This window comes from Zonotrichia albicollis, chromosome 12, assembly GCF_047830755.1.
Source record: "Zonotrichia albicollis isolate bZonAlb1 chromosome 12, bZonAlb1.hap1, whole genome shotgun sequence".
Classification (NCBI taxonomy): domain Eukaryota; kingdom Metazoa; phylum Chordata; class Aves; order Passeriformes; family Passerellidae; genus Zonotrichia; species Zonotrichia albicollis.
Window position 1 is genome coordinate 4024121 of NC_133830.1, and position 17690 is coordinate 4041810.

The 17690-nt window shown below is 45.1% G+C and overlaps 1 protein-coding gene across 20 annotated transcripts in view; it reads left to right on the forward strand.

Annotated features, from left to right (window-relative positions):
* FOXP1 (forkhead box P1) overlaps positions 1-17690 on the forward strand; it is a 376283-nt gene that overhangs the window by 244617 nt on the left and 113976 nt on the right. Inside the window, exon 1 of one of the 20 annotated variants that reach the window (XM_074550365.1) lies at positions 7284-7994. The exons of 18 other annotated variants lie outside the window; for them this stretch is intronic. The gene's annotated coding sequence lies outside the window, so the exon portion shown is untranslated. Of the gene's footprint in view, positions 1-7283; positions 7995-13863; positions 14059-17690 lie in introns of those variants that run through there. One more of the 20 variants, XM_074550368.1, reaches the window with a different exon arrangement.

Sequence of the window (17690 nt, forward strand, 5' to 3'; positions counted from 1 at the left end):
GATTGCAGTTCTTAAGAATTAATGCAGCAATCCAATTCAAAGATTTAAAGAGATCTAAGATTTTTCACAGGTCGTGTGCTAGTGAATGTGCTCCTATCACATAGCAGCTAATGGACTTGAACAACAGTCTGTCATTTACTGTTACCTCAGTGTATAGCAGCTTTGCCCTTGATAGCGAGTATACTTTCCCAGCAGTGCAGGTTATTTAGTAGTGCCGTGTATTTGTAACACTTTTAAGAGACAGTATCCGATTTCTAACAGCCCTAATTACTGGATAAAGCGAGGTTACCTTTCTGACTTTCTTAATTATGTGTTTGGATCCTAATCTGTGTGAGCCTAAAGTGGTTTAGGCTCTAATAGATGACTCCTCCATTTTTTTGGATTTATCTCTGTGCATACACATCTATAAAATAATTTCTGTGTTGCATTTTCCCTGTATCATGCTCAAAGGTTAATTCTGTAAATACCAAAGTGTTAGGCACTAGTCGCCATAAGGTCCCCTTGTTTTTAGGGATGCATTATTACCTTTTAACGGTGTTTTGTAATGACTTATTTGTAAATGCTGTTGGAAATGCTCTAATTTCTTGATCCTATTATGTTCCTGGATATGAAAAATCCTATTGTAAGGTAATTAGAAGGATTCTCTTCTATTTAAATGTGTGTTCTCTAGACAGTGTCACTCTATACTCTGCACACAAGAACCTTTGTTCCTTAATTAGAAAAAGGACTAGAGCTCATTAATTGTGGGTACAAAGTGATGTCTGCTCAAATGGAGAAGCAATAATACAGTTTAAATAATGATTGATCCTACATTTTAAGTCTAACACTATTTCGTACTGATAGTGATAAATAAGCAACATATAATGCAGGTTGCGAAGCAATGTGTGGAGATTTTTATTGAAAAATCTCTTTTTGCAAGGATAAACCTGTGTCGGGCACAATAAATAAAGGATGGATGGTACATACACAGCGTCTGCCGTTTAGGAAAGTCAGCATTTGTCAACAGAGCGCTGTAGCAGTGGCTGAGATACTGGAGCTCACTCCACCCCGTACTTTAGAAAATGAAATAATTGTGAGAGCTGTGCAGTCAAAAGCAGTTTGGATCTTGGCCTTACAGAGCTATTATTGTGATGAAAAGAATATTTTAATTACTGCTCACAAACAGGATGAGTTAGAAATGTTTGAGTATTTTGCAGGGTGTTTTCTTTTGGACACAGCTGTACTTTGTTCCCTGACTTTCACCATCTCCCTGCTGTCCCCTTGGGAGGGGAAAGATGAACTTGTGAAGTTCAACCCAAGACCCTTCACCAAAAGGCTTTGGTTTATGTGGTGGCTACAGAAACAGGGTGGGCTGAGATGTGCATTGCAGGGTGAGCTCCCAGCAATGGCCCTTCCCAAAATTCAGGAGTGTGTTGTGCTGAGCTTGGCTGTCCTGCTGCCCAGGTGGGATGCCAGGATGGTGCCTGTGTTTGGAGTTTGGGTCTTGTCAGCTGAGGCTGGGCTGGGCAGAGCAAATCATGGGGGTGATGCCCCTGTGTCTCCCCAGCCTGCAGCTCCATCTCCTCCACAAACCCAGCCCTGCCCCTTCCTCTCCTTGCCCCACCTTGTGTCAAAGACTTAAGAAAGCCTGTCTAATTTTTCTAACCCTAATGAAAACATGCATTAACAAGGCAAACCTTTCCCATGTGAAGAAAAGGAAGGTTGGAAGATGAGGCTTGATTTCCTGCTGTATTTCACAAATCAAAATGCTTAATGCTAGACCAGGGTGTATATTTCACCCAAAGCATGTTGGCACTGAAAGAACCCCAGGAAACATGGGGTTTCTTGGTATCCTTCTCTGGTGTATTCCTCTTGGTGAGAAAGAAAAATAGTTTTTAAAAGATAAAAAACCTGTTCTTCAATTGACTATGCAAAAATCTTATTGCAGTATTTATTCCAAACCTGCACACATAATGTTCAGTGAAGGAGAAAACAGCAAAAAACAGTTGTTGATGGACTTAGGCGAGAACTGGATTAAATAAGCATTAGTCTACTGAAGCTGATTACAGGAATATGAAAATGCAGTATCTTAATGGTACATATTTTCATGTGGCAGCTCAGTTGCCTTTCATTTTGCAGCTAATATGTCTATTCTTATGAGTCATTTACTTCTTTAATTACCTTTTGCAGGCAAGGCACCATGGTATATTAATGTGAATGATTTTTACTGCCAGTTTATCATACAATGCCCCAGAAGTTGAAAGGCGTAATTGACTTGGAAGAGCAGCTCATGAAGGAAACAATATTTAGTTGACAGTTTTCCTTGTACTCTCTGTTGACGTTTATGAGTTTACACTATGCTAAAGGAGTAATAAACACAATTTTCTTTCAATAACAGGAAAGAGTCGCTTTTAAAATACATTTGTGGAAAACAGATTTGTTCATTTCTTGAATAATATAAAATAATGCGTTTTCAGTGATGAGATGTATATAAGACTGTCAATTGAATTAAACCTCGGAAGGTGCCTTTATAACCTGCCTTAGAGCGTTAAAAGATATTAGGGTGCATATGAATCAAATCAGTTAGATGAATATTTAAATTATACACAGATTTGGATAAATCACATTCAGATATGCATGTTAGATTATTTGCTGGCCTTCTCTTGCCGTGCAGGGTGAAAGTTTGAAGTGAGAATGTGAGGGACACAGTCTCTGTTTCTGTAGATGGAAGAACTCTCATCAGAAAGCTCCTGATAAACCCCGATTAGAGGATTATTGCAGAAACTTTCTATAACTTTCCTAGAGCCAGAGGCTTGAGGAAGGTTTAAAATCAGCTTTGCAATCCGTCAAAGTCCATTTTCTCCTGGAATGCTACTTTTATTGAAATGACCTTGTCAAATCGCAAATTCTTTTTCCCAGGCATCCCCAGGACCGTGTGCAGGTATGATTAATCATCCCATCCCGCTTTAATTAATTTAAAGGCGCCCATGGCCGGGGCGGGAGGAGCCGCCGGCTGGCGAGGGCAGCGCTTCCCCGCTCGGCTCGCAGGGAGTTAAACTTTTCACAGTTTTCCCGATTGTTTGCAGTTCAGCCCTCTGCAACATAATGAAAGTTTTCGAGCCATCTGTTGTTAAGCTGGCGGTGAGCAAGGCCAGTATATCCAAACAAAGTGCTGGCCTGCTGTAAACTGAACCTGTCAGTTTAGCATAGCTGCGCTGACCTCCCCGGGCGCGGGGCAGCGGGTACCAGGCACTGGCTGCCTGCTCAGCTTCCAGGGGAACTTCTTGGGGGGACCGTGTTTACTTTTTCCACTTAGCGTTCCTCCCACAGGCTTGGACTAGTTTATACTAAATCTTTAAATTGACTCTGTTCTATTTTTTTTTTTCCCCCCCTCCTATTCTGAACTTTCTCCTTTTTTCTTAATGTTTCGGGCCGTGCAGAAAAGAAAAAATCTGTCAAAACCCCACAGTGGCTGGAATTCGAGGTTTTAAGGAGGTGATGGGTGAGGGGGGGATGACACAGGACAACAACTTCTGTGATTCTGTAACTCAGTGTGTGCATGTGTGCCGGCGAGATTCTCTCTCAAAAGAAAGAGGCATGTTCCCAAGTATCCCAGCTTGCTTTCCAGCTCCTATTGTTCCCTTTGTTCTGTATTATTTAAGATCAGTTACTCATTTGCTTCAGAGGATTCGGAATAGCAGGCAAGGTAGAGCAGAGCAGCCAGCATCTATTGTCTTCCTGGGAGCCACAGTTTGAATCCAGAGTGGCTGGAGCAGCCTCCCTCCTGCTTCTGTTTGCTTCTGTTCAAGGGGTTGGTAGCTCCAGCAAAAAGTACTAGAGAATTTGAAACTTTTTTGAGTGTAATTGCCAAGATCAGATTGGAAGTGCCCTTTATTTGTAGGGTTGTGTGGCAGGGAGTTGCTTGCCTTTCTTGTTCATATGAAATACATGTTAGTTTGGCTTCATCTCCTCTGCCTCAGTGTGTTTGTGCTTTTCCAAGTCTTATATCTCAGACTGCCTTCCCTTTTTCCTTCCTCCATAAATGTTATTTTAATTATTCCTTTTTGTCTGGGATGCAACACATGTCATTTCTCAGCTGGTATTCACTCAATACAAGTGATTTTAACTGTTTTTTTAGGACTGGCAACAAAACTTGAAGTTCCTGTGCCAGGAAAGTGACTATTTGGTATTACCTGTTTTCAGTGTTTGTTTTTGGGACTAGACCTACAGTAAATATCTTTATGCTACCGCTGCTGCCAAACTCAGTCTTTGCTTTCTACACTTGTGCTGTACCTGCTCACTGGTCTCTGGCTGGTTTCAAGTGTGTTTTACTTACCTCATGATTCTTGGAAAGCAAGCCTGATCATCAGTGACCCCGAATGCTGCAGTTCTCAGTCAGGAGGAGTTTTGCCTGAGGAGGAGCTGCTGAATTTGTGCCGTGTGTGAGACCAAACTGCGCCTTTGCAAAAGTGCGTTGTAGCTTAACAGCGTGGTGCAAATGCACTGGAAGCTCTGGAAAAGCAGGAAAAGCTCTAGAAAAGCAGTGAAAGTACTTGGCCTTTCCAGAAGACCCTTCCAAGGACTTGTGCCAGTGCCCACCAGAGGGTAGGAGTGCCCAGGGGTTGAGGGGGAAGGAATGTGACAGTGGTGAGAAACACTCAATTTTAAATTAAAATGACTGCACTTACGAGGAAACCCCATCCAGCTCTAATCTGTTTGTAAGGTGACTGACACATAAAGTGCTTTTTGTTTTAAGGTAGAGGGAAATGCATTCAGGATAGAGTTTCTGGTATAAATGTCAGGTGCAACGCAGTGCATGCTCACTCAAAAAGTCAAGCAGATAACCTTGGCATTTAGGGACATTGCCTTGTATAAAACGAAATTGTATTTTGTTTTTAAAAAGGAGAACTACATTAAGAGGTCACCTATTAGCTGTGTTTTTGCTAGCTGTCTGAAACTCAGCTCTACTGTCTATTAAACTCAAACCACTATGTAAACATTCCTGTGTTGTTCCTGGTCTCTACAATGGCCAAGGGGATCAGGTTTCACCTGCCTGCACATCTTCAAGCAATTAAAGCAATTAGCTTGAAGCCATTTCACATTCAAGGTCTACTGTGACATTCAAGTCCAGAAGAAATCTAGGGGAAAAGGAAAAAGAAGAGTATAAAAGGCTGCTGTACAGCACATGCACACAAATAACCTATGAGGGGGTTTTGGACTTTGCAATAACTTCCAAATGCGGTCAGGAGGCTTCACAGCAGGCAGGCAAAGTTGCTGCTGAGAAAGGGAAAAGATAAAGAAAAAACACCTAATGATCCTTTAAATTATACCCAAGTTTTGCACTGGGAAGGGAGGGGGAGGAGAGAGAAATAGCAACATGACTTGGAACGCTATTTGTGTGAAATAATACAGCGTTGGCCTTATTTACTGATATTTCTCCTGGCATGGACATCATATTTTTCTTCTCATTTAGGTGGGGATTTATATTTGGTGTTTACATTGTAAAACTACACTCACTCTGGCTAATGTATCCCTTACAATGACATTCAGCTCAGAGTTTAGTGATTCCAGCAGTAAGTCTTGAAAGCTGCTATTTTTTAAAAGGTTGGAGCAGATTAGTGGTGACCTTAAAAGATTAAACTAGTACAGTTTAAAGATAAATAATCAGCCTTTAGCACATTAGATAGCTACATAAGCATGACAGAAGGTGACTTTCTTACAACAGTTTCATAATCCAGGCAGCATTTTTACATTTGAAACTTGACTAAGGCAGGGAACAGTGGTTTGCAGAAAGCAAGACATAAACTGATTGCACTACTTCAAATTGGTTAATACAGTTTTAAATCCACAGTTTTCCTGTTGGTTTTATTATTGAGAAGAGGCTAATTTTAAAAGCTATGCCTGCTGCAAAAGAAGATCTTGCTTTGCCGTCCCGGAGGGTGTTCTTAATCAGAAATAACCGCAGGCTAAATTATAATGTGGAATCCTGCTGCCCTTTAACCTAACACTGCTGCTCGTTCAGTGTTTGTTAACAAATAGCTCTAAGTACAAAATTGTTTGAGAATTACTTTTTCATTATATTTGCTGACTTCAATTAGAATAAGAAGCTTATTTGGGGAAGAAAAATTAAAAATGTATGGGTTTCTAGAGAAAGTTTCAGCAATTGTTTCCCGGCAAGTGTCGCCTTCGGAACATAACTGCGGACTCTGTGGCACACGTAATTCAATTTAAATAAAATTACCTTCTGAATGAATGTTTCTGCACCAGTGGCAGAGGCAGAGCTCAGGAGCATCCCAAGACTCAGCCCTTGTCAAGATGAACAAGCTAAAATGGTGGCAGGGGCTCAGGCCAGGGCCCCTTTTGCACCTTGCAGGGGGATGCAATTCCTAACGAAGAGGCACCAACTCCCCATCCCTGTAGTGTTGGGGAGGGCTGGGCTGTAGATGCGAGCGGCACAGTGTCCTATTTTTATTTCACTTTGAATAACACGTAATTGAAACGTACAGTCGGCAAATTAATTGGTGAGTTGAAGGTAAGAACTGCTGAGTTAGTAGAGACAGCACCAGCCCTGTTCTTTTTTTCCCCTTAAGTTTACATGCTGGAGCGGAAACGCCGCGGTGCTCAGAAAGGAGGTGATGCCTCTGTAAAGCAGATCTTTCCAATTTTATTTTTTTTCTAGCTTAGTCTTCTGTTTCTATGATCTGCCTTTTGAACTGTTTTTGTGGCTGATCAGTTCCACCTAATATGTCTCTTGATTTCTGCTATTGTAATACTCAGACGACATGCTGTTCTCTTCATTTTTATAAGCTTTAGATGCTCCTGCCTGTCATACTCTGGCGGTTTATCTTCAGCGTCTGGATTTGCTTTCAGACTTGCATGTCTATCAAGCTGCTGTTGCTTTGAATGTGAGATCAAAAGAAGATGAATTCCAGTAAAAAATTTCCTTGTATGAAGAAAAGATTGGGGGCCTATGTAAACATCCCACTGACAGCTCCCAATGAGTTATTTTAGCAGAGCATTAGCACCCAGAATGACAGACAGTCCAAGACTACATGCTAAATAACAAATCAGTCCCTTCAGTGGCAGCAGCACGTTGCCACAACAGCAATACATTTTCTAAAGGAATCCTGTTCCTCTTTTTTATTGAATATGGCTGTTCGACTGCTCATCTCTTCACGAGCTGCCTTTGAGTGCCAGCCCCAGTTTACTTTTTCTTGACAATATCTGTGTCATGTCACCAATATGACAGCAGACAGGGCTTTGATAATTGGGTGGGGAGACGGTTAGTTAGTCATCTCCAGTTAAATAGGTAGTTTGTTTTAGGGAGGGGAAGGAGACAGCGAAGGAGGGGTGGCATCTGCTGGAATGCTGAAGTTACACTTTCGGAGATGCCGAATGCAAGTCCCTGCACCCAAGACAAGCTGTGTTTTTTGGGCGGTTGTTTATATTTCAGTTCACACAGAGAAAACAGCTCTGCAGCCCGGCCAGCCTCCCGAGCTGGTTTCCAGAGCAAGTCACAGCACTGTCGAGGGTAGGAACGTCAAGCTTGGCTGGACTTCCGTGCAAATCCGAATTTGCCTAGATACAGAAGCGAGGTGTGCTTCTGCCTGCTGTTTGGTCTGTTTGGGGACATAATTAGTTCTGCCTGTTTCTGCTCACAGATAGGGGGGTTTAATAGTGTGGAGTCACTAGATTTTTGTGCCGGGTGGAGTGCTAATCTCAACTTTGAGATTACCTGTGAGCTCCAGCTGATCTCACCACTTCGCAAGGGAAGAATTAGGGAAGGAATGCTTTGCGGTTGCTTTGTCATTTAGTAAAAGCAGAGGTTGCTACTGTGGAGGCAGAGCCCGGTGGCTGCTGCGAAGGGCAGTGCTCCAGCGTCTCCCTCCAGCCTGTGCTCCGGCTGCACGGCACTTCCTGTTTATTCAAACATCTTTTTACCATTCTTCAGCCCCCGCTTCACAGAAACAGCCAGAAACATCTCCAGCGCGAAGACGGAAATCTAAAGGCAGACAGTAAGAGCTCACTCTGTTAAACTCTTCATTTTCTCTGCGAGCGCTCAGAGGAAAGGAGCGTGCAGGCAGGGCTGAACTTTTAACGCGCTGCCTTGCGCAGGCAGCTTGGAGCACAGGAGAGGGGAATTGCTTTGGTTTGATGCAAAAGCAGCCAGTTCAGGTTGTATATGGCAGTGTTGACAAGGGTGGGGTTTTTGGCATGGCTTTGGAGAGCTGTGGCGAGGGCCGAGTCCTTTTTTGGGGTGCCTGTCTGTCATCTTGTGGTGCTGCCCCTCTGGCACAGGAGCAGCCATGTGCCACTGTCCCTGCTGCTCGCCGGGTGCTGCAGCTTCTCTTTGCAGAACTGCCAAAAATACCTAACAAACAAACCCCTCCAAGAAAAAGAAACATTGCTGCTGCTCTGGGCAGCACAAGTGGCGCAAACCCACCGAATGGCTTTTTTGTTTTCCACAAATTGTTTGCATGGTGGCTCTGGCACCACATGCGAACCAGCCTCGCTAATATTTGTACCAATTTCATGCTAATAAAAATCAGGCTGCTGAGACAAGCATGGCTATTATCTCATTCATATGACTATTGTTTAGACCTGTGGTACTACAAAAGGAAAGGGAAAGCATGCTCACGCCGGGTAATGGTTGTTAACTTCTCACGTGAGGGATTTTCTCTGCAGTTTTTCAGTATTAATGATTGTTGTATGAATGGTCTTCAGGGGTTGTTGGAAGATAGTGTAGATCCTCTAGGTAATCCATGTCACAACACGGATGCTGGATTTTTTCCCCTCTGTTCAAATGACTTTAAAAAACTGCTTGATACTTCTCAGTGATTTCTCCCCCCGCAGAAGTCCACTGAAATAGCAGGTAACTTTTTTGTTTTGGCAAGCATTCATGGTGCTTGTATAGTGTGAAACATAAGAGAAAATGGAAAATATGCTGCCTGCCCTGTGGAGAAAACCCATCCTCCTTGAGGCTTTTCCTGCCTCTCCAAGATCCAAATACACTTTAAAATTTTAAACTGTAAACCCCCATCTTCCTAGAAAAGAGAGCGAGAGACAGAGAAATCAAGCTGTGTGTTCAGCCAAACCGCAAGTACAACAAACATATTTTGAAAATATATTGCTAGTCTGGCTTTTTAATGTTCAGAAGTTGTTCTACTTTGCAGAAAAAAAAATGGTGTTTGCAACTGCCTTAAGGACAATTTGTTTAACAGTAGGAGTAATTTCATGGGGAAAATGGAAAGAGTGACTGAAGTTATTTACTCAGATGTTAGTGTAGGTGTGGGGCAGAAAACTCTCTGTGGGAACAGTGGGCTGCTTTTCTTGGTATCTTAGTCTATTTGATGACCATCAAATTTCCCAGCTCACTGGTTTTGTTTTTTCTGGATGGCATGTTTGATTATTTATCAGAAGGGAAAGGGAGTAGCTGAAGCAAATAAACATGTGACCAAGCTGTGTTTTGTTTTCCACTCAGAAGGCCATGCCCTTTAACAGATATACAGAAAATAATAAACGTATTGTTTTATGATAAAAGGAAATTATGTGTATCATTTTCTTTAGCAAGACCATTAACCCCTTGTGTTCGGTGGTCTCCGCCTTCTGGCAGCTTGTTGGGCTTGCAGCTGGGAATTAAAGGCACTTAAACCCCCCTCTTGCCTGGAACATTTCCATGGATTACTGCTCCAGCCCTTTGGATTTGCTGGATTTATTGCGTAGTCATACAGCCCTGGTCATCTCCCCGGTCCTGCTTGGGGTGTGACCGACTAAATGAGAGACGCTTTGAATTTTCAGAAGGGTGCTGATTTCCAAAGAAAACCTTGGCAGGAGATGCTGGGATCTTCCAGCCTCCAGTGCTGGTGTCTGTGCAGCGTGAGGGGTTGCAGCTGTGTTTGGTCCGTTACAGACAGTGTCAATTTATGGGATTCTCTTTTAAATGCCAAGTGTCTAGCATGTAGCATGTAGTATTTCCTTTATAATACCAGCTTTGGACAATATTCATTATCTTCCCTGAAAAAAAAGAACAACAAAAAACCAACACCCTGTAAACTAAATCACTGTCAGGAAGTAAAATACAGGTTTGCTTCATCTCCGGGAAGCATGTTGCATGCTTTAGCTGCTTTTATGGGATTAAAAGAAACAAGTTAAGACTGTCATGCACATGAAAGGAAACCGAGATGTGGTTTGCTTCACATTGTGCAGGTAGGTATAAATTTAATAGACTGACTTGCTTTCAAAATCTCTCTTTGTCTCCCCGAGTCGCATGTCAGTTCCAGCGCGTTGATGAGCGCCGCGGTCCGTAATAGCGCCTGACTGCCGCTGCCCCGCAGGTGCCACATCCACAGGAGGGTCCTCCTCCTCCTCCTCAGGGATGCAGGGTTCCTCTGAGGAATGGCTTCACGTCGAGAAAGGGAAAATTTGCCTGACATTGTGAAGTTGTGTTTGAGTCTGTGCATTGCTGGTGGGTCTGGAGGTGGATGCTTCACCTTCTGGGTGCAAGGGGGTCAGCGCTCCCTGGAGAGCCCAAGTGGATGGCAGGGGCTGGAGCAGGGGGTTTGGGTTTGAGGGAGGAAAAAGTGGCAGTCGAAATAGCAGGGAGAGGAAGGGCTGGCAAAATAAGGACCTGAAACTTAAATGTGATGTAAAGAAGAAAGAGGAAATGAGCAGCCAGGGCCAGGTGACATGGGCAGGGGCTATGCTGGGGTACATGGCTGGCCCCTCCCCTGCCCAGAAGCTCCCTGAGGGTTGAGGAGGCTCAGGGTGGGCTGAGGAATGGGCTTTGGGATCAGAGGTGCAGGATTGAGATACCTGCAAAGACCAAGGGGCAGGAGCAGTTGCAGCCTGTTGGACAGGGGAGCTCTCCAGCCCTGGCTGAAGTCCTTGGGCAGAAGCCCATGAAGGACCTGTCCATGGGGGAAAATGTCCTCCCAGACTTCAGCAATTTAAGGTTGTTTGTGCCCTGAAGCGCAAACATTTGTTCCTTGATTTCTATTTTTATTTTTCAAAAGGTAGCTGTAAATGCTCTCATAACTATCTCTGCAAGTGTCTAATCCTTTCTTTACATCCTCCCGATGCTCTTGGCCCTGGTGATATCTTGTGACAGTAAGTTCCAGAGAGTAATTATGAGTTGTATATTAAGAAAGGAAAAAAAATCTTTTTATCTGCCGTTTTGTTTCGAGTTTTTTTGGTGGCTGTTGCTTCCTGCCTTCATTCAATGTCCTCTTTCTCTTGCATTATGAGAAATGGCAAAAACACCAGATGTACCCTCTCAGGCCAAGTCACAACTTGTGTACTTGTTATCATCTCCCCTCTTACTCATCTCTTGCTAAACTAAACACTCCCACCCTTATCAATCTTGCCTTGTATCTGCTGAGCCCTCTAATCATTTTTGTCGCCTCCATCTCAATCTTGCCTATTTTTGCTTTACCAGAATCTGTTAAAATTAAGCTTTTTACAAGCAGTTCTAAATTAGGTTGCGCCACAGAAGTGCAGAGATGTGATTTGCAGCTTTAGTTTTCCATGTTTTGGGCTGTCCCAGTGTTTTGTTTCCTTCATTCACCCAGCAGCAGCAGCGAGTGTCTGATGGAGCGTGGTGAGATGTCCACAGTCAGGGGCTGCATTTCATGGGCCTCTGAGTACAAGTTTGTCATGCAGTGTTTTGGAAAACAAGCTTAAAATATGTTCCCTGTTTTGTTGACCACACAGGGAAGCGCGCAAGCAGCTGTATGCAGTATACTATTTATGTTGTAGCAACAAAAAGGCCTTCTTCCTTCTCCCCCCCCACCTTATCCCTCTTCTCTTCTCTCTTAAAAAATATGAGAACTTCCCGTGCTTTTGACATCCAAGAAAAACGCGGCTCAGCAGTGAATGCTCCTCCAAATATTCAAAGGTCTGGTTCACTTTTGCATAAACACAGTAGTTCAGAATCTGATCTCGAGCCTACAGAAATGAGCTGGAAATCCCATAAGATTTTTTTTTTCATCACTCAGGAACAGTTCAGTTCTGGTTCAGTTTGAACAGGGAGCCAAGATTTGTATCCTTTCTCATTTTACCAGGATGTGTTGGCCCATCCCTCCTTTCTTGCTGGTACAGACCGCTACATGCTGTGAGTCTTGGCATGCCAAAATAAAGAGAACCATTTTTAATGTTTGGGAACTTTTTGCCAGATACTTTTTAAGTGGCTTTGATGAGTCCTGACTGTGACTCTTTAAAAGAAGGGACAGAAGGTGTTTTTGTGGTGTAACCGCCTGAGGATCTCATTTATGCCTCAAAAAAGGGATTTTTGTAGCCATTTTCCCTGTTGTAGCTGCTTCGGGGTTTGCAGGTTCCTGGTGTTGGCTGAGGCTGATCTCTCACCCTACTGTCCCTTGCTGCCTGCTCCCTTCATCCCTGTAGTGTCTCCAAGTATTGAAGAAGATACCTCACCCACCTTTTCCCTGAAATTGTTGGAGTCCATGAATAAATTACAAAATGGAAATTGGTTTATTTTGGAGGCCAATTCTGTTTTCCCCCTGTGTGGTGCTGGGTCCTCACAGGCAGGGACCTTGCCAGCCGTGGAATGGGCTGTGGGATGGCAGGGCAGGGGCATGGAGTCCACTCATGCTCCCACTGAGGAGTAACCTCAGTGCCCACGAGGAGAACTGCAGCAGAGCTGGGACACAGGCAGCTCCACCCTGTGGGTTTGGAAGAAAGGCTTTCTGTTTCCAGTGCCTTTTTCTGGAGGGAATCTCCTTAACTGGTAGCCAGAATCTATTCCAGAGGAAAGAAACTAAGCCTGCTGGAAGAAAAATAGAGACTCATCTTCTTTCCTTATGACTGAACTATTCTAGGAGATGCTTCAGCATGAGGCTTATTGCCAGCTCCCTTGCTCCAAGTGTGCCCCTGTCACATCAGGGACAGGATGTGAGCCAGGGTTTGTGCATGTGGACCTCAGGTCCCTTCTCTTTTTCCAGCATAGGAATCACACCATTAGTCACTTGTCCAGACCAGTCTGCTGTGATCTTCATGGCCAGCTGACCATTTTATTGACCATTTTATTGCTGTTGAAGCTCCCCTCTATGACGAGCTGGCTGGTAGCCCTTGGGTGGAACCAGCCTTGCAGATTGGCTGCAGCCAAGTGAGGCACTGGGTACAACCAGCAGCATCTCCCCAGGCCCAGGGCATCCCTGCTGCACCAGTGGAGCTGGGACAGGGTGGGTGGAAAAGGATTATTTAATGAAACAAGGAAGCAGAGGATGAGATGGGGATGGGGATTGTTTGAATCCAAGGTGGTTGAGAAGGCTGGACAGTAGGAATGATTCACCAGGTTATGTTGCATCTTAGCTGTGTGTCATAGCAGAGCCCCATGTCCTGCCTGCAGGTATCCTCAAAGTTCCTTTCTGCACTGCCAAGAGCTGTGTTGGGGCTCTTGGCTGTGTCATTCTGTGTGTGGCACAGGGTCAGGGTGGTGGCAGTGGGGAAGGGAACACGTAGCAGCTCATTTCCCAGTTCTGGAGGAAGATGGAAGAGCTGGGCACGAATGTCAGAGGGAATAAGTGCTGCAAGAACATCTGCTTCTCTTTTTTGCATCTTCTACATTTTATTCCTCCTCTTCATTTTGGTTCCTTTCCTATTCTCTAGTTGGTTCATCTCACCTCCCCCTGTTCTGTTCCTCCCAGAGGAACAGCACTACCCACTGCTGTCGCTTTGCACTATTTTTTATTTTTTTCCCTTTGCATACTGCTCCTCTCCTCGCTGGTTTCCACACATTGTGCGGCTCCTGAGCCTGCCGGAGGAGAACTGCAGCAGGGCTCCCCTCCAATGTGTCTGCCTCCTACCACCGCTCCTCTACATCTGCTGCTCCAGGAGAAGAGAGTGTCGCAGGAGAGGAGGTAGAGGAGGCAGGAGTGGGAGAGACATGAAGCATCTCTGAAGCTCGGGTGCATCCGGGCTTCCGAGCTTGAGAGCTGCATCTTGCCGCTCTGCTGGGAGCAGCTGTGGAGTGGAGCGGGGTGTGAGGACAGATGGGAGCTGAGAAAGAAGAGAGATTGCTGGCTGAGTCTAAATTCCCCCTCGTCCCACCCAGGAGAAACAAAGGTACTTGCCTTGTGAGGCTGAAGGGAAGCAAGAAGCCCTGTTGGGAGGTGGGCCGTGCTCCACTGGGAGAGGCGCCTGGAGCTGCTGGTGGGGAGATTCCTCAGGGCCTGAAGGCAGCATGAAATTTGGGGAGAAATAGATGATGGGAGAGCTGCATGCCTGCTGCTGCAACGCTGTGCTTTGCCCAAACCTCAGTGGGGAAGTTGAGGAGCAGTGGTAGCTTGCAAGGGTATGGCTATCAAAGGTCAACACACAAGGTCTGGGGCTAGCATAGTGAGATGTTTGCTCCAAGGGCAGATTTTGCCCTTAAAGTTTCTTCCTTCTCTCTCTGCTTGCTTGTTTTTTTTCTATTTTGCTGTTTATGACCATAACTGAAATTATGGATAGAATATGGTGTTGGCTGGCAACTAACTTTCCAGATTTATTGTTTGGACACTTCCAATGGCTGCAAAACCACCTCTGATTTTAGGGAACTCTTCCTTCTTCCTTTCTCAAGTTGCTTTCCTGATAAGCAGCTTTGTCCACCTGGAAAGGCCCAGAATCCTTAGGAATCTGTAAAAACACATGAGATTTTGTTTTGTGTTCTCCTTGAAACTTCTGAGTGCATGTTTATCCAGATAGTTTGTAGGCAGCCCATTTATTACTGACCAGCTGCCTTGGGAATTGGCAGTTGAACAGGACACCCCTTTCTTTTGCATCCTCATGGCTGCTGCTCATCTCCCCACCCTCCAGTGTACATTCCTTTCCATACATCCTGACGTTCCCTGGATTGATCTTTCCATGCCTGATAAACCTCAGGTTCAGAAACAAGCTTCCCCTGGCGTTAGAGCCAGGCCTATTATAGCTGTAGGTCATCATATTTCATTAATAACCAATTGATATTAATAACGGTTGGAGCAGATGGGAAGGGAGGAGCTGGAGCACTTTTTCTTCAGTAGGAATAGGATGATGGAAAAAAGTTGGAGAGTTGCTGCCTTGTACTGGCTGCAGTGGTGGAACAAGTTAGCAAGAGGCTCCATGCGACTGGATCCTGTTACTGTTTTCCTTATGTACTGACATTGTAAGCAAGTATATGGCCTTTAAGCAGCATTTCTATTTTTAAAGTTCTACCCTCTTTTTCCAGTGTATTTCCCTTCCCCAGCCCCCTTCCCAAATCAGGAGTTTCTGGCCACATGCAGTGAGAGGCAGGGCTGCATTTTTACCCTTCGTCAGAGCTTGCCCAAAGAGGATGGTGAAACTGAAAGGTCAAGGTGCTTGCATGGAAATGTTGAATTACAACAGTAACTGGGGTGATAGCAGTGCCCAGTGTTCTGGGCAAACAACAGCTGGGCAAACAAGTCACGTTCTGTCTGTCTTGCAATAAAATTGTCTTGGTCATCTCAAATGTGTACTTTTTTTTTCCCCCTCCTGGTGCTTAAGTGGTTGGGAAATAATAAATGGTTGCCACTTCCCTAAGCACAGGGAGAGGGCTTTTCAGTGGGGCTTCCCACTTACGCTGTGAATGAAACAGGCTTGATTCATCTCACAGTTAATGTACTGTTAACATTTTTCCTGGGTTAGGTGTCACCCAATGTTGACTCTCAAATACCATTCCAAGTTTGTGCAATGTCTCTCAAGCTCTGTATTTCAGTTGCCTTTTTACTGATCTCTGTTTTACACCAGAAAATCTCCTTATGTCTGGGTGATTTCCTAATGGATAAGAAAGCACCTTGGGAGCTCATTTACTGTATCTTGCATTTAGGCATAGGATGACTTGGTTGGTAGGAGCCTTTTCCTGATGTTGTCCTTCCAAATCCATGTTTATAGTGACCAAAACCCATGGAAGATTCATTTTCAGGGGGATGCTTTCCTTTCTCTGTTTTTCCCAGTAAGTGGGATGATTTCCCCTTGTGTTTTGGTGCAGAGAGGAGGATGGGTACTGCTGCTCTGTGATTCACTTCAGGAAGCTGGTGTCTTGGTCTCTGGGTGTCCCAAGAAGCTCTGTCCAGGCTTGCAGGGTCTTTGAGCAGTGCAGATAATGTGGCTGCTGGTAAATACAGAGCTAGGTATTTGAAGCACCTCAGTGGTTTTGGGGGCTCTTGGCATCTCCACCTTAAAGGAACATGCTCTTGTCTGGACATACAAACACAAGCTGCTTTTTCACGGCCCCTGGCAATTGTTCACTTGCAAGCACGTGGTGGAGATTTAGGATGTAACTATGGCAGTGGGGAAGAATGTGTGAAAAGAGATTGGAGATGTCAGAGCACCTGCTTGTGAGGAGAGGGCCACGTTAGCAGAGCTGTTGGCTAGCAGTAAACAGTCGTGGCACCCTTGTTTCAGGACTTGGCAGCAGCAGGAGTTGAACCGAATCCAGCTTTACTCTCTACTGCCTGTTCAGTAAGTTGAGGACAAGGCAGATGATTAAGGAAATGTGGGGAAACTGCTACAGAAGCTTTTGGAAAGATAAGAGACTTTGGTCTCCATGTCTGACAGTCTGGCACTTCTCACTAGCATTGAATTCACATGCAAATCAAAGGCAACATCTACTCCCACAGGAAGCTTTATTAATGTACAGGCCTGCTTGCGAATCTCCGTGCTGATGAAGGTTGTGGGACTGACTTCACTCAAATTAATTTCCCTGTCTATCCTCGCCTGAGCACTGTGCAGCACCGGCAGCCTCAGCAGGGCTCCCACGCCAGGAATGAGCTCCATGCAGGAGCAGCACTGCCTGGAACCAGGGAAGGGGGCAGAGAGGTGATGCTTCTTGGCTTGGGTTGTACGGCTGTCCACAGGGCTTGAACTGACATCAACAAAGTAATTCCATGAAGGCAAACCTGGAGGAGCTTGAAGCATTTTGTGAGTGAGAGGAAGGAGGGTCAGTGTATCCCAAGCCAGCTTTCTTGTACATGTCCTGTCTTGTGTGAGGAGTGTGGATGAGGCTTGGAAGTGGCAAGGACTGGACTGAGGTAGGAGGAAGGAAAGGCTGAGCAGGGAGAAGTAGCAAGGCAGAGGGATGTGGGATTGCTGGGTTCACTGTACCACCAAGCTACATGGTAGCTCCTTGATGCAGATGCTCAGTAAGAAGCATATCTTGGCTATACACAACCTTCCACATCTTAAACCTGAGCTCATCTGATGCTCAGCTTTCATTGCTGTCAGTTATTTGTAAGTGAAAAAGTGAAATCTTGAGAGGAGAAATGGGAAATGCCATTTCAAGCTACAATCCCTGGAATGTCAGCATGTTGCCATCTCACTTGCATCTACGTTGTTTTTTGCCTTTGATATTCCTGTCCATCGTGGCTGCTTGTATCCCTGATGATCACTCCAGCCCACTTCTATTCTTTCTAATCTTTCCTTCCTGCTCTGCTCCACCCTCTCTGCTGGTCCTTCCCTCTTACCAACTCTGGTCCCACCAGGTTTGCACCAGCACAGGTGACACCTGGACATGGAATGGGGTGGTGTAGATGTCACCTAGAATGGAGACCCTCAGAGTGGTGGGTGCAGCTGGACTGGAGCAGGGACAGAGCTCTGTCGTTCCTCCAGCAGAGCTCTGCCAGTGCCAGCCTGTCCCCACAGCCAGAGACCCTCATTGCAGTGGGGTCAGTCATGGTAAGGGTTTATGGTGGCAGTGGCCACCCCACCAAGCTGCACGG